Source organism: Protopterus annectens, chromosome 3.part1 (assembly GCF_019279795.1).
Source record: "Protopterus annectens isolate FY-2018-M chromosome 3.part1, PAN1.0, whole genome shotgun sequence".
Classification (NCBI taxonomy): domain Eukaryota; kingdom Metazoa; phylum Chordata; order Ceratodontiformes; family Protopteridae; genus Protopterus; species Protopterus annectens.
In genome coordinates, this window is record NC_056732.1 from 462,377,595 (window position 1) to 462,395,982 (window position 18,388).

The following is an 18,388-nucleotide window of genomic DNA, read 5'->3' on the forward strand; positions in this document are numbered from 1 at the left end:
CTATAGATATAAATATCTTTAGAGTATGGTCCATATCTATCTATTCATATATCTATATACATATATATATATATATATATATATATATATATATATATATACCTAATGTTTATGGAATTAATGTGATTTGTGAATTTTTGTGTATTAATTCAAACATGAGAGGGAGAGATATTGAAGTTATATGTAGTGCAATAGAGATTGTGGTAGAAAATATTTTTTTTTTGTTTAACAAACAATCTTATTTACAACTATCAGGTGTAGCCATGGGTACGCCCATGGCAAACACATACGCTAATATTGTGCTTAATCAATGGGAGATGCAAAGCATCGTTAACGTAGATAATAGATATAAAAATAATGTACTTTTCTATCAGCATTTTGTGGATGATTGTTTGCTTTTATGGCAGGGTGATGAACAAGAATTGGATAACTTTGTTTCCTATCTGAATAGTACTACTGATTTTTTAAAATTTTCAATTAATTGTTCTAGAACTAGGATATCCTTCTTGGATGTTGAATTATACAAAGGCAGTAATAATAATTTGAAAACTTGTGTTTATAAGAAAAATGTACAAGTAAACCGATATATACATGCAAAGAGTTTGCATGCACGTCATGTGTTCAAAGGGATTGTTAAAAGTCAATTATTAAGAACATGTAGACTGAATACGGAAGAAGGTAAATGCCAGGAGCAAATGGATCTCATTTGTCATGAATTTTTAACTAGCGGTTATAATACGAAGCACATAAATGAAATAAGAGAGAATATTCTGAATGACAGAAAGACCTATGCTTCCCCTTTCTTTACTGAATATATGGTGCCAGAAAATATGCATAGTGGCTCAGGTAATGTACCACATATAACCATAACATATAACCATAATATAATGTAACCACATATAATAATATGACAAAAGATGTTGAGCTGATAATTAAAAATAATTGGTGTATTTTAATGGCTCAACCTGAATTAAGTAAAACATTGGGGTGTAGGCCTAGGTTCCCATATAAAAATAAACAAAATTTGAAGAGAAGGTTATGTTATAAGGACTTTGAGACCAACTGCCTACAAGTTACATCTCTTAACTTTGGCACAATACCATGTCATGCTTGCAGTTGTTGTACAGATATCTGTACAAATAAGGTGTTTGAACATCCAGTAAATAACACTAAGTATGAAATGAAGTATCAAGCGACATGTAGAAGTACCATGGTTATTTATCTGGCCACTTGTACACAATGTACAAGTTTCTATGTGGGGAAATGTTCTAGAGCTTTGAAAGATCGCATAATTGAACACAAATCTGAAATGAGAAGGAATATATCTACGAATGCCTTAGTACAACACAGAAATGAAGGGGATATGACACATAATTTTAAATTTAAAGTACTTGAGATGGTAAATAAGAGTTTGAGACTAGGAGACATAATCAATAAATTAGATACCACTAAATATAGATGGATCATTAAATTGCATGTAGATACAAAGCCAGGTTTAAACAGTATGATTACCATTAAAACTATTTTAGATTTTAGACAGAAGCAGTATCACTAATAAGAGTAGTAATAAAAAGTATAAATTAATAATAATGAAATAATAATAACAAAAATTAATATGTACTATCTAATATTAGATATGCTGAGTTATGGTTTTTATGTTTTGTTAATATTTATGTATTTGTATATTTATGAGTTTTTTTATTTAAAATTGTGCTTTTAAATTTTAATTGATGTGATCTTAGATGGCTTTTTATAGGTCGGCTGTGTCATATGTTTGTGTTAATTAAGTATATATATGTGTGTAGAATTCATTCATTGTTTTAATAGCACTGAAGAAGGGTTATTCCCGAAAGCTCTGTTTGTTTGCTATTAAAGTGAGTTTTTCTTATTCCTAAAGGAAACACATCAGCTGCTTATGAAGCAATCACATTTTTGTATTCTCAAAAGAAATACATTCACATAGGAATGTAATCATTATCAATAGGATATAGATGTTAGGAATACCATAACTATGTGTAAGCAAACCATAAACTCATGCAAAGCATTTTCTAAAAGTTTTTTCTACAATATATTTCCATGATTTCTGATATGCTACTTAATTTAAGGTAGTATTTATTGTATTTATTTATTTATTATTTACAGTTTGTTTACTGGGATAGTCCATTGGGCCAAGAAGAGCCCGTTTTCAATGGAGTCTCTGGGAGAAAGGCTCTGTGAGAACAATTTAAAATGAAGACAATGCATTCAAATTTTGTAAAACTGAACATGGTGTAAAAATCTACAGTTAACATTAAAAATTCAGAATAAAAAAGGAGATATACACACACACACACACACACACACACACACACACACACACACACACACACACACACACAAAATATATGTCAGTTAAAAAAGAGAAATATAAAAAAACATTGGTGCATATTTACAGATAGCTTTTTTTTATTGTACATATTGCAGGGGAGGCAAAAGAGTTTCCCATGTAATCTTTGAGTTGTAGTATTACGATGAAAGAGAGGAGAGAGTAGAGTGTGTGAGCAAGTGGGGAATCATGTAGATATGGCTCATGTGGGATGAGAGCAGGAACATTCCCAGAGAGTTGTGAGACGAGAATGAAGTAGGCACTTGAAGTAGAGTGATTGTGGGTAGTACAAATAAGAGGTGGCAGGGAGTCCCAGAGATGAGGTAGGGAAAAGGGTAATAAGTATTTGCCTGGTGGGCAAGCAGGCTTGTACACTTCCAGTAAATTCTGGTTATTGGATTTTAGCAGTCTATTGGGTAGATGCATTTTGAAAGAGGAGGCAAGGGAGGGGCAGAGAGAAGGATTGAAGATGAGTTTGTGGGCTTGAGCAAGTTGAATATAGGTCAGATGGTCGGGTATGTTCTAGCCACTTTAGTTTGTGCAGGGCATTGCAATGGTGAGAGGAGGATTTATAGCCAGTAGCAAACTTAGAAATTTTATTATAACAGGAGGATAGTTTTGTCTTTAGGGAAGATTGAAGGTTAGTAAGAAGTGGGGCACCATAGAGGAGAGAAGGAATGAGGTAGGTGGTAGAGAGTACAGACTTAGTACAGGGAGTGATGTAGTGATTATGGTGGTAGAGCATGCCGAGTTTCTGGTGGGTTTTCTTTATGTTAGCTTGTAGGTGAGTATCGAATTTTAACTGTTTGTCAATAAGAACTCCTAGAAGCTTTGCATGGGATACTACCTCAAGAGAGGTATGTTTTGGCTAGTAATGATCTGAAAATGAAATACAATCAGGACAATAAACTACATCTAATAAAATTGTTGAGTGGAGCATCATAAAACAGAGAAGCATGCCACAACAACACAATGTTTTTTCGTACAAAGCATGCCTAGGAACAATACAATTAATTAGTGCTTTCATTCTTTTGATTCATAGAACTTCTTCAGAATTAATTAATAGCTTCAACTTTCACATATAAGTACAAATTGACAGTATCACATGACTTTCAGCTTCCAATGGAAAGAAAGAACACTCATTAAATGTTTAAGGTCCCTACAGTTCCTAACACATACATGTTTATGCAACTTATTACAACCTTATAGTTTGAAAAAATATATTATTGTTAGTAACCTATAATATATTAATAAATATTAAAAACAAATATGTTACAATCTTTTTGTCAGAGGAAAACATTTTATGTTAATAGGTTTATTAAACCCAGGTTGCTTATCTGCCAACAATCTAATTTGCCATTCCACTTTCTTACATTCAAGGAGTACATTTTAATTTCCTTCAAAATCATTTAGACTTAAAGAACCAATAACAAAAAAAACTAAAATTTCTTGAAATCTTTGAAAACTACTGCATGTTTAACTAAAGAATTGCTCTGATCTCCTTTCTTAATAGCTATTATATATATATATATTCACAAATTCATTTTGAAAATGTCCTAATAGTCTTTCCTATATAATAACTTTTGTAGGTTTCACATGTGGCTATATACACAACTCTGTTAGAATTACAGTCAAATCTACCCTTAGCCCAAAGTTGCTTATTCATGTCTTTAATAATCACATTCGAGGAGTCACTAATAAATCTACAATATTTACATCTGTTGAATTTATAGGTACCCATTACAGAAGTATTAGCTTCTTTTTCCCGCCAGACCTTTCTAAAATAGATTTAATGTTAAAACTTTTATGTAAACAATAGACATTCTCCCAAACTCTTGCTAAATCTACATTTCCTAAAATAATTTCCAGTTTTCTAATAATATTTCCTTTATGACATTCATATCTAAGGAAATCAGTAAGGAGAATTATCTACTGTATGTGGTCTGTTTACTTTTCACATTGTCTACATTTTCAAAGTTTTCTAAAAATTGTAAAGAATCTACTACACCATCTGTCAAAATAGGTCTGAATTTACATATCTATCTATCTATCTATCTATCTATCTATCTATCTATCTATCTATCTATCTATCTATGTGTATTACTCTTGAGGAAAAAAACTTTCCCAATTAGATTTATGAATTACCTCCCCTAAATTCAGACTCATACATAATGCATGTGGAGATGAAATGGTATACGTTTCTTTACATCTAAAATCATCAGCTAATTGCACTCTGTATTGGGGAGCCATACCATATAATTTTGACAAATTTGCTTTTTCAAAGAGTTTCAGAAATATGCTTCTGATATTACTGTTTGAAAGAAATTCCACTGCCCAGATGTGTCTGCATGGTAGGTACTCTGATCATATAGCCTCTTAGTGAAAGAGTGACACAGGGTTTGAACAAGCTACCAATGATTGCTCTATTTCAGAGATGACAGTTGCTTACTCTCCTGGACAAAACAAAGTGTGCTATATATGTATATATGCTATAAATACATTAACTATTATTGTATTTTATTTTTCTATTCAATAATTAGACAATATATGTTAAATTCCTGCTTGTTTTTTTGTGTTAAAATGTTATGTTCATGTAAGAAATATTTAAAAATTATGTAAATGATCTCGTGCACAGCTGTTTTGCCCTGCAATTGCCAATGTGCATCATGGATAACTTAAATGTGGAGCTTTTACCCCTAGGCCACCTCTGAAAATGAGTTTTACCCAGTCTGACTTTTCCCAGTCAAAAAAGAGAAATAAATAATAAAACAAGCAAAAAAAAAATTGTTATGTTGCAGTTATTCATTCTGACACAAGCTTGAGTACCTGTGTCTTGAGTTTGAGCATACTCACAATAGTGCACTATATGTTTCCTTGTCAGGTTTTTGTGATGCAAGCTGAACTGACTGATGGAGACATTGTGGAACCTATACATTGTTAAGTATGACCAGGGGGCCTGCATTGCAGTTTGGCTGTTGTGTTTCATTTTCCTTTACTTTGCCTTTCATTTTATAGCATACACACATTCCATATACTTTTAGCCTGACAAAGTGAATATATTCTTTGTTAAAATCACTAGTACAACTTTAAAATCAGGAGTAAAAGTCATATTAATTGTTGTGTGAAAATGCATATTTTCTTGTCCTGTTTCTGATCTGCGTACACAACCAAGATTCTTCTATTGGCTCCCATAAAAGCTAGTAATATATGAGAAATGCCATACAAGACTATTCATCTGTGTGCCTTGTACTATATTTAAAATATCTTGAGGCAATACAGAGATATTGGGATTTGCATATAGTGGCACATTCAGACAAGAATGGCATTTTAAAATTGGCAAGTTGAAACATTTGCAAAACAGTCAGTTTGGAATAAAAGTGAAACTAGTAGTTCTTTTCAGAGTAGCAAACAAGAAAGCTGTAAAAGTACTGTCACTGTGACTTCAGCCCTAAATAGTATGTACATTTCTGTCCTTTTATTTAATGTACCCCAAAATATTAAAGTTATTTCTTTCTTTAAATTTCAAAATGCAGTTTCTCTTTTGCCTTTGAATCTAGAAGCACAGTTGAAAGAAATTTTACATTTAATTTTCCCAGTAACAGCCTCCAAAAAGTACATGGGAATATGCAAAACAATTGGTGCTATGATAATTTATAAACTGGGGACAAAAACATGTAAAATAGGGGCATTCATTTGGAAAATGGTCAGTAGAAAAGACATTAAATGCCCATAATCTATGTTAAAGTTTATATCTATTGATGTTTAGCTCTGTCTGAATAAATAACCATTAAAATATGAGATGGTATTGCAATTGTGAGACAACTGCATATTTATGTACACAGTAAATCATAAGGATAAAGGCAGAATGTCCTTCTACAACCAGATGTGTGATTATCACACCATGAACCAATTAAGTGCTTTCTGTTCATGATATTTCATCAAAATGTCAGGTCATCATACCATACTGCATTGAATGTGCCCCCAAGTACAACTAGATTGCAAGTGTTTTTGCAGGGGTTCCCATATAACCCCATGTTGAGAGATTTGCTCACAGTCTCCATTACTTAAATATAACAACTCCAGATTATAGATCACAGGTGAAAGGAATAACATCTGATGAGATGTGGCTTTGACAAAAATAATTACAATGAATATTTATGCTCTCATTGCCTTAGTAATCTGAAGAACTGTAAAGGATCTCCTTTTAAATATTTACAATGGAGATGTTAGAACTGTAGTTGCTTGAATACAGTCTACTTTTATTAATCCTTGTTTTGATCAGGTTAGTCTTATTAGGCTGATTTCCTCTTTTCAGGGGAGCCCCAAGGTAGTATTTATATTTCTAGAGGAAATTTGGCCAGGCCATTGGGAAACTTCCCCTACTCATTGTGAGTGGGAATGCTGTTTATTGTGTCACTTCCTGCTTCCAATCCAGGTGCAGTGGGGGTCCATAGAAGCAGGAAGGAATATGGCTAACATCAATAGCATTGAAGAGTAATTCAGCATGAATAAGGAGACTGAGTACAATACTCGAGTGAAAGATTGATCGGAGGTTATGTTTAACGAGAAGGCAGTCAAACCTTCACAAATGAGGGAAGTGGATGGACAAAGGACACATAAGCTGATAATGAAGATACTGGTGTTTAAAAAGAAGGGAGAGGTGCATGTGTAGATCAATGTGAAGGTGGTTGTACCCTCTGAAGATTCGGAAGCTCTGTTCCAAAATCTGTTGTTCTGAGGGGGAAGCGAGTTGTACTCTGGATGTACTATTACAACCCTTCAACTGAGAGGGTTATGGGATGTTTATTTACATGATCTGATAAACCAAAGTGATCCAGAAAGTGAAGAAGCAGTTTCATGGGAAGACTTTATGAAGAGAATACAAGAAGAAGTCGAGGAAGTGAGAAGACAGGAGAAAATGGTGTATGCAAAGACAGTAAAAGGGGGAGAAAGAAGAGATGAAAAGAAAATGGAATTGAGGAAAAGGAGATATTTAGTAAGAATAAGTGGTAAAGAAGAGAAATTACTGGATAGGTATGACATTTGGGATAATATAATAATGTCATTGGGTATTTCACCTAAAGAGCTAAGACCATTTATTCATATTAATAAAGACATTTTTTCTGGCATTGTTTTTGAATCAGGACAGTATATGGATTCATTTTAGAATAATATGAATTAAAGAAAAACTGCAATCCAGGGAACTCATATGTTGTACAAGCATTCCATAGAGAGACGAAAAAGAAAATCTGTGTTCTGTTTTGAACTGAAGTAGATAAAGAAGTATTAAAACACTGTTTAAAGCATATGCAAAAAAGTTATGAACCTTGTTAAAAATTTATGATAATAGAGGTTTATGGACTGGGGGTTAGGAATGTGGTACTGTATTAGAAATCGAAAATGAAAAAAAAAAATAGCACATAGTCCAAGTACGATAATTGCAGAGGGAAACAAAGGCACTGCTGTTTGGAACAACAGAAAACATTTTTCCCCTGTGGTAAGAGTTGTCATTTAATTAACAATTGTGTCAAAAGAAAATGTTATATTTGTGGGAAAATGGAGTATGAGGCAAAAAACTGACTTAAATGTTTGAAATGTAAAAAATAGTGCATTTATGGATGGACTGTAAGGAAAATACAGAAGAAAAGTAGAAAGTGAGTGAAACATGAGGATGAACAACAGATAGAGCAAGAAGAATGGATAGAATGAGATCAAGAAAAAGAACAGGACAAGCAGATAATGAAAAATAATGAGATGGCAAAAGCTGGTAATAGAAAAGATATATGGCTAGAAAAAGAAGGGCATGAAAAAAATGGTAGAAACAAGTGATAAAGGAGAAATGAACTGGAGAGTGGTTAAGGGAAAGAAAAAAAATAATTGGGAAAAGGGCAAAAATAGGAATTAGTCTGAAAGAAAATAAATACGATAAGGGTAGCAAAAGGAAAATAGCAATAAAAATAATAAAAGAAAAAGTTGCAATTTTTAGCAATAAATGTGAACAGCATAAAGAATATGAAAAAAGATTAGGTGTATTGGAATGGTGTATAACACTTGACATGGATATTATTATACTTGAAGATACAATAATTTTAACAGAATAGAAGAGATCACAAGTAGAAATAAATGGGGATGTGAGATTACTTGGAATATAGTGAAAGAAACATTTTTGGGCATAGAAATATTATGTAAAAATTAATTAATAATCTTGGATTACTCTTTATTGATATTAGACAGGCTAACAGTTGTAGATTGTAGATATGAGATGGAAAAAGAGGGTTTATAGAATTACTGCAGTTTATACATATGTTACAAAAAAAGAAAGGGGGTTGTTTAAAATAATCCTAGATTATTAACCAAAAACACCACTAGTTCAGCACCACAGTCATCACGATGTACAAACTCCTTTATTGAGACTCACAAAAACTAAAAATCAATGGTTTAGTGCTTTTATCTTTACAAACAAGACATCCTCAGAACCATCAATGAAACTATCACACCCCCATTATCAACCAGTCATTTAAAGACACACGCACAGCTTAACCAATAAAATCACAACTCTACAAAATACATCATTTTATGCAAAAATGGGAATTAGACATATTGTTTAAAATGCCTTTGTTTTCACATTGTATTGCCTATTTTAGAGTTTTAGGCTCATAGGTTCATAGGTAGGTACTAGGCTATCGGCCCTGGGGCCTATATAAGCCTAGCCAAAAAGGTTCCCTGGCTTTCGCCACCCAAGAAAACTATTTTCCTGTGCCTCTTTAGCAGTGCCACAGAAGTGATCCCTGGGGTGAATTTTTTGTTTCCCATCCAGTTGTCAAGATTTTTTTTTCTTAAAGAGGGCCAACAAGGAGCTTTGCTTGTCATGAATGGGTAGTTTGTTCCAGAGTATGGAAAGTCTCTGGGACAGGAATCTATCCCTCCAGCATGTTCTATTTATTTGGATGACAAGGTTTAGGTCCCTGGAGCCTGTGGTTCAGAGAGATTGGGATTTCCTTAAGTGTAGCATGTCCAACAGCTCTGGGTTTAATATAGCTTTGCATGTTAGGCAGAGATAGCCTCTGAGTAGGTGATATGTGATGGAGTAGAGCTGGAGTTTTTTGAGAGGGTCTGCATATGCATCTGTTTGAGGCCAGTAATCCTCTTAGTGAGGTATTTCTGTGGCCCTTCTAATTGTTGAAGGCGTCTTGTGAGATACATGCCAAATGGGGCATTGTACTCTATAATGACTCTGATGAGGGATGAGAAGAGAGGAACAATGACCTCCTTTTTTCTAGAGGAGAACCCTTTTATGATGGGGTGTGTCATGTAGAAGGATTTCCTGACTACTGTGGTGATGTGGTTATCAAAGGAGAGACTACTGTCCACCTGTGTCCTGAGGTCTCTTATCACACTTTCAATGTTTAGTGAGCTACCTCCTATGTGGCAGTTCATGGGTACTGAGTTTTCCCAAAGGGGATAGCAATGCACTTCTTGGCATTGAGCTTGAGGCCATGACTTTGACACCAAGCATCTGTCTCTGTGAGACCCTTTTATAGAATGTCTGCATCATTAGGTGATTCTATTATGGCTCCCAGTTTGCAGTCATCTGTGAACTTTGTTAGCCAAAGATCTTCTGTGTTGGTCTGCACATCAGACAAGTAGATGCCGAACAGGAGAGGACCCAGGACCGAACCCTGTGATACTCCACTCTTCACTGGTTTGAATTCGGGCGTGGAGTCAGCTACTTTTACTGTATGGGTTCTGTCAGTGAGCCAGTTGGCCACCCATCTTGTGACATAGGGATTTATACCCAGTTTAGTGAGTTTATCTATAATTCCAGAGTGGGGGGTGGTATTGAAAGCTTTGGAGAGGTCAAGATAGGCTGTGTGCTCTACCTTGCCCTCATCTATGGCTCTGGTGACTGCTTCAAAAAAGTCAGTCAGGTTTAGTAGACATGATCTACCTTTTACAAACTCAAATTGAGTGGGGTCCAGGGTTTGGAGGTTATCTATGTCTTTGTTTATAAGCTCCAAGTTGATATGTTCCATGGCCTTGCAGACCAGACTTGTCAGACTAATGGGGCAGTAGTTTCCGGGGTTCATGGTGGCACCCCCTTTGTGAAGTGGGATAACCATCAATGTGCACCATTCAGTAGGCACATAGCCTGAGGTGAGGCTATGACTGAACATTGTATTTAAGGAGGGGGGTGCCAGTTCTTTCTGTAGTTCATGCAGTAAGCAGCCTGGGATGTTGTCTGGTCCCATGGATGCTGTGTTCTTGGCTTTGGAGAGAGTGGTCTTTACTTGTTCATCCATGATTATAGGCTCATAGGTTGGTACTAGGCTATCGGCCCTAGGGCCTATACAAGCCTAGCGATAACAATTCCCTGGCTATTTCTTTCCACACTATTTACTTCCCTGGACACCTGTCTAGCAGGGCAACTGACATGATCCCCGGGTTGAATTTCCTTTCTCCCATCCAATCATCAAGCTTCCTTTTGAAGAGGGCCAAAGAGGTGCTCTGCTTGACATGTATGGGCAGTCTATTCCAGAGTCTGGGGAGTCTCTGGGTCAGGAACCTATCCCTCCAGCATGTTTTATTTATTGTGATGATAAGATTTAGATCCCTGGAGTGTGTGGCTCTGAGAGATTAGGATTTCTTTAAGTGTAGCATGTCTAACTGCTCTGGGTTTGACATGGTCTTGTATGTTAAGCAGAGATCGCCTTGGAGTAGACGATATGTGACAGAGTATAGCTGGAGTTTTTTAAGGCGGTCAGCATAGGGCATCTGCTTTAGGTCTGTTATTCTTTTAGTAAGGTATTTCTGCGGCCTTTCCAGTTGTTGCAGATGTCTTGAGAGGTACATACCAAATGAGGCATTGTATTCTATAATGGGTCTAATGAGGGATGAGTACAGTGGGGCAATGACCTCCTTTTTTCTGAATGAAAAGCCCTTAGTGATGAGGTGTGCCACATAGAAGGATTTCCTGACTGTTGTGGCGATGTGGTTATTGAAGGTGAGACCACTGTTCACCTGTGTCCCTAAGTCTCTTATCACACTTTTGGTGTTTAGTGTACTGCCACCTATGTGATAATTCACAGGTACATGTTTTTTCCTAAAGGGGATAACTATACATTTCTTGGCATTGAGCTTGAGCCCATGGCTCTGGCACCAAGCATCTGTTTCTGTAAGGCCCTTTTGTAGAGTATCCACATCATTTGGGAATTCAATAAATGCTCCCAGTTTGCAGTCATCTGTGAACTTTGTTAGCCAGAGTCCTTTAGTGTTGGCCTGTACTTCAGAGAAGTAGATGCCAAACAAGAGAGGTCCCAGGACTGAACCCTGAGGTACTCCACTTGTTACTTGTCTGGAGCTGGATTTGGAGTCAGCTACTTTTACAGTGTGGGTTCTGTCAGTAAGCCAGTTGTCAACCCCTCGAGTGACGTAGGGATTAATGCCCAGCTTAGTAAGTTTATCTATGTTTCCAGAGTGGGGGATGGTGTCAAAGGCCTTGGTGAGGTCCAGATAGGCTGTGTGGACTGCCTTACCCTCGTCCACGGCTCTGGAGATTCATTCTAAGAAGTCAATCAGGTTGAGGAGACAAGATCAGCATTCTTCCAGTATTAAGATGGGCCCTTTAGAGGGTGAGAGGGGGGTAAAGTTAGCACTGAACCTATCTTCCAGGATGTTGGAAATATTGGTTGGTTCTGTATATTTAGTGCCATTGTGCTGTAGCTCAGAGCAGATCTGAGTGTTGCCATTGCAATTCTTGACATAGCTGTAGAATGCTTTGTGGTTGTCTGTGGAATCAGTGGCGATTTTATTTTCATAACTGTCTTTGGAGGATTTTATGAGGGATCTCAGCTTCTTGCTGAGGCTGACCAGGGAGTTCCTCCCATCTTGGGATTTTACTTTTTTTTGCAACATCTTCTTCCTTCTGTTGTACAGTTTGTTTATGGCAGGATAGCATCTTGGTTCTGTTGGGGATAGCACGATGCATGCACTTGTGTATGTGCTTATACAGTGCATTTGTGTAAGATTCAGCAGTTGTACCTCTATTTTCTGTCTGCATGGGTGTTGTGAAGTTTGCCACTTCTGTCTTAAGAAGCATGAAGTTGGCTCTGGAGTAGTTTTTGACAGTTTCCTTAATGGGAGATGGGGGTGGGATATAGATGTCTAGGTTGATTAGCTTGTGGTCAGATCTGACCAGCAAGCAGTTGACCTCTGGCATGGAACACTGGTTGCCCATATTGGTAATGACCTTGTCCAGGATATTGCTGCCCCTGGTGGGGGTGTGGACAAGCTGATCCAATGCGTTTGAATTTATGAATTCCAAAAACGTTGAGCAAATGAGTTGGTACATGAGTAGTTTTCCCAGTTGATGGTGGGGTAGTTGAAATTGCCCATAATTAAGGTATTGGGTTGTACCTTAATATTTTCCAGTATTTTAAGAAATGAAGAGTGGGGAACCGTAACAAGCTACAACCTGGATTGCAGTCTTGCGCAGTGTTAGTTGCAGTTGGACAATGTATCGATAATTTGGGATGATATTATAGAACATTTTAATAATTTGTCTTCACAGATACAAGTACTGATTTTCTTAGATTTAATTCACAGATTCAAATGGAAAGTATTAATTATTTAGATATTGAAATTAGGAAGGGTGGCAACATGGATTTTATTATTTGTATTTATAGGAAATCTACTTACTGTAACTCCTATTTGTATTTTACTAGCTGTCACCCCCTTTCATCATTAAAGAGGGGAGGTTAGGTACGTGTGTCAAGATTAACATTAGATGATGTTGAATGTGTGGAACAGTTTGAGGCAACCAAATTAATGTTTTTAAGATTGAGGTCATCCAGCTCGATTGCTTAATTCTTTTGGTGAAACAATTTGGGTCAGGGGTTAAATATGCTTCTATTGTTAAAAAAGGTTTGTGGCAAGTAGAGAAGGTTGATAAAAAACATTATTTTAAAGTTTGCAGCAATATGACATTACATTATATCTTGGATACAAAGGACAATGAGAATGGAATATGGAAGAACTAGTCTTTGCTGCAACTAGGTGATAATATCAAACATATTTTTTGTCCCTCCCACTTTTTCATACAAAAATAAGTTCAATATAAAATCATATATGGACAGTATCACCAGCGACCATTTATTTGTACTGATTATCTTAATGTGGGGTTAGGGAATTTAGGTTTTAATACTAGAAGGGTAACATACAATTGTTTGACATCAAAGGTTATATATCTGGCCAAATGTAATGTATATCCCACATTCTATGTAGGGAAAATGAAACATACACTTCATAAGTGAATTTGTCAACATAATTATAGCATACACTGCAAGGACAATAAAAGTGCTTTGGCCAGACAGTGTAGATTGTCAGAATTAAAAAAAAATCACATTTTTGGTTTTGGAGCAGATTGAAGCACATCCTTATTGTGGGGGTTGGGAAAATAGATTATTACAAAGAGAAATGTGTTGGCAGATTAGGCTAAATGCCACAAACTATCCTGGGTTGAATGAGGCAGTGTCCATTTCTAATGAACTAAAGAGAAAAGCCTCCTGTGCATAACACAGGTTCTTTATGAGTTTCATGATTAAAAAAGCTTTTTTAATTGGATTAAAAATGCATGTTTAGTATTTTTAAAATTAAGTTTGATGGTGCTTTTAATTTTTTGCATAAAATGACGTATTTTGTAGAGTTGTGATTTTGTTGGTTGAAATGTGGGTGTGTCTTTAAACAAATGGTTGAAAATGGGGGTATTACACTTTCATTGATGGTTCTGAGCATTTCTTGTTTGTAAAGGCGAAAGTGCTAAACCACTGATTTTTAGTTTTTGTAAACCTCAATGAAGGAGTTTGTACATCATGACAAATGTGGTGCTGAACTTGTGGTGTTTTTTGCTTAATAGTTGTGTTTCCTCTAGTTCTGGGTGTTAACAAAGATTTTGTTGTAATAATCCTAGATTATGTAAGTGTGAATATGGAGTTATTATTACTGGGGGAATTTTACTGTGATCTAAAAAAGGAGAAAAGAAGGCGCTGATGTTAAAATAATATCAGAAATAATGAAACATGGACAATTATATATATGGGGCAGTAGAATTAAAGAAGGAATGATTTAAGAACAGAGAGATTATTTTATTATTTTAGAACATTTGAAGGTTATGTAAGAGGATATAATAAAAGTGATATGATTTTCAGATAATTTGGCAATTTGGATAGAAATTAACGAAAGACATTAAGGATTAAAAACAAATAACAGTGGAAGAAGTAAATAATGCATTAAAACAGTAAACATGGAATCAGCTACATGATTAGATGGGAATGAATATTACATATATAAAGACATATTAGACTGGCAGAAGAAGTTCTTTGTGGAAGCATTAAATGAATGCTTAGAACAAGGTGCTGGAGAGAAAGAAATATGAAATTAATATGGAAGAAAGGGAAAAAGGCAGACATAAGGGATTAGAGACTGATAGTTTTAAACAACACAGATTTTAAGATTTTTATGAAAATCACAGAGACAAGACTAGAAAATAAAGTAAATAAAAATTAGAAGAAACAATATTTGGGGAAAAAGAAGTCAGGAATTATTAATGATAATGAGATAAATTGTAGATTATATAATGAATATTAAAACTGATGATAAAGTTAATGATAGGTGATTTTAAGCAAAACTTTTGGCAGCATACAGCATGAAATTTTGTGAGATATAATGAAAGATTATAGTATGTGAGAAAATAATAAAAGTATTTGTTTCAGTGTATGAAAATAATAAATTGAAAGTAGTGGTGAATGGTTGGATATGTCGATAAATAGATATAAGAAGTGGTATAAGACAAGGATGTTCAGTGAGCAGTAGTCTATTTGCATTTGTTATAAATGCAATTGTTAGTAAGATAAATACATCATTAAGAATAGCAGAATATGGAACTATAGAAGGAGTTAAAGTACCAATGATGTCTTGATGACAAAAAATAAAGAATGGTTGGAGACCGTTATTAAGGAAGTTAATATTTAAGGGATATAAGTCTGAGCAAAAACAGGAACAAAAGCAAAAGCCTAGGATTAATAGGTAAAATAGGAAATATTCAGTTTACTAGGGAAGAAATAGAAATATTACTCATAAAATTTGGAACTAAGCCAGCTAGAATGCAGCAATGGGGTAACATAATACAAAAATTAAGGAATATATGTTTATTTTGGAGGACAAAGTTATCATATAGAAAGAAATGGGTCTAAACAGGGAGATAGTAAGTCAGCAATCAAAGGGGGAAGTATTGCTGGGATTGAATTCATCCTCAAGTCTTGGTGAGTACCTTCATGAGTTGGACCATGTTTTTCACAAAATCTCAACAAGATGACACTAGTATATACTGTATCTTATATAGCATATATCATGCATAGAAATAGGTTAAAAAATAAAAAAAGATAGCTGAGTGCACAAGACCCAGGATAAAAAAGTGCCCAATCCCAATAGGTTCAATGATATCAGGACTGAAAAAAATGATAGTGTGGAATCCTCAAAACATGGAAACATTCCTCCAATGGAGCTAGGCCAAGTCCAGGGGGATGATGGCTCCCCTGAAGGATGTAGCAGTCCACACAAATTAGAAAAACTGACAGGCCAAAAAAGAGCCATAAAGATGATAGAGTGGAATACTGAGGATAAGAAAGAAATTATGTATTGTTACTATTGTGCACGAATCCCAGAATTTCCAGAAAGAAGATACACAAAAAGATTAAGAGAGAAATTAGAGGAAATAACACTATTTCCACAAGAAAAACTGTCAGAAGCTTCAAATAAAAAATTGTTCATAGGTTGGTACTAGGCTATTTGCCCTATGGCCTGTACAAGCCTAGCCATAACAATTCCCAGGCTATTTTTTCCCACAATATTTACTTCCCTGGACCCTTGTCTAGCAGGGTGACTGACATGATCCCCGTAGTAATTTTCCTATCTCCCATGCAGTCGTCAAGGTTCCTTCTGAAGAGGGCCAAAGAAGTGCTCTGCTTGACAAGTATGGGCATTCTATTCCAGAGTCTGGTGAGTCTCTGGGTCAGGAACCTATCCCTTCAGCATATTTTGTTCATTGAGATGACAAGGTTTAGGTCCCTGGAGCGTGTGGCTCTGATGTTAAGCAGAGATTACCTCTGAATAGACAATATGCGACAGAGTATAGCTGGAGTTTTTTTAGTCAGTCAGCATAGGGTATCTGCTTTAGGCCAATGATTCTTTTAGTGAGGTGTTTCTGCAGCCTTTCCAGTTGTTGCAGATGTCTTGTAAGGTACATACCAAATAGGGCATTGTACTCTATGATGGGTCTAATGAGGGATGAGTACAGTGGAACAATGACCTCCTTTATTCTGGATGAAAAGCCCTTAGTGATGAGGTGTGTCACATAGAAGGATTTCCTGACTGTTGTGGTGATGTGGTTATCGAAGGTGTGACCACTGTCCACCTGTATTCCTAAATCTCTTATCACACTTTCGGTGTTTAGTGTACTGCCACCTATGTGGTAATTCATGGGTACATGTTTTTTCCCAAAAGGGATAACTATACTCTTCTTGGTTCATAGGTAGGTATCTGGCTATCGGCCCTAGGGCCTATATAAGCCCAGCCAAAAAGGTAACCTGGCTTTTGCCACCCAAGAAAATTATTTTCCTGTGCCACTGTCAAGCAGAGCCACAGAAGTGATCCCCGGGGTGAATTTCCTATTTCCCATCCAATCATCAAGATTTTTCTTGAAGAGTGCTAATGAGGAGCTTTGTTTGATATAGATAGGTAGTTTATTCTAGAGTATGGGAAGTCTCTGGGACAGGAATCTATCCGTCCGTCATATTCTGTTTATTATGGTGACAAGGTTTAGGTCCCTAAAGCATTTAGCTCAGAGGGATTGGGATTTCTTTAAGTGGAGCATGTCCAACAGCTCTGGGTTTGACATAGCTTTGTATGTTAGGCAGAGATCATCTCTGAGTAGGTGATATGCGACAGAGTAAAGCTGGAGTTTTTTGAGACAGTCTGCATAGGGCATCTGTTTGAGGCCAGTAATCCTCTTTGTGAAGTATTTCTGCGGCCTTTCCAGTTCTTGTAGATGTCTTGTGAGGTACATACCAAAAGGGGCATTATACTCTGTAATGGTTCTAATGAGTGATGAGTAGAGGGGAACAATGACCTCTTTTTTTCTGGATGATAAACCTTTTGTAATGAGGTGTGCCATGTAGAAGGATTTCCTGACTACTGTGGTGATGTGATTATTAAAGGAGAGACTACTGTCCACCTGTGTCCCAAGGTCTCTTATCACACTTTTGGTGTTAAGTATACTACTGCCTATGTTGTATTTCATGGGTACAGAGTTTTTACCAAAGGGAATGACAATGCACGTTTTGACATTGAGCTTGAGGTCATGGCTTTGACAACAGGCATATGTCTCAGTGAGGCCCTTTTGTAGGATGTCCACATCGTTAGGAGTTTCGATTATGGCTCCTAGTTTGCATTCATCTGCGAACTTCATTAGCCAAAGACCTTCTGTGTTAGCCTGTACTTCAGAGAAGTAGATACCAAACAGGAGAGGACCCAGGACTGAACCCTGTGGTACTCCACTTGTCACTGGTCTGAAGTCGGATTTGGAGTCTGCTACTTTCACAGTGTGGGATCTGTCAGTGAGCCAGTTGGCAACCCATCTTGTGACATAGGGATTTATACCTAGTTTAGTGAGTTCATTGAGATTCTTGACATAGCTATAGAATGCGTTGTGGTTGCCTTTAGAATCAGTGGTGATTTTGTTTTCGTAACTAGCTTTGGAGGATTTTATCAGGGATCGCAGCTTCTTACTGAGGCTGACCAGGGAGCTGCTCCACTCATGGGATTTTACTCTCTTTTGCAACAGTTTCTTCCTTCTGTTGTACAGTTTGTTTATGGCAGGGGACCACCAGATTGGCTTCCTTTTTTTACAGGATAGCGTTGTGGTTCTGTTTGGGATAGCACAATCCATGCACTCGTGTAAGTGCTTGTAAA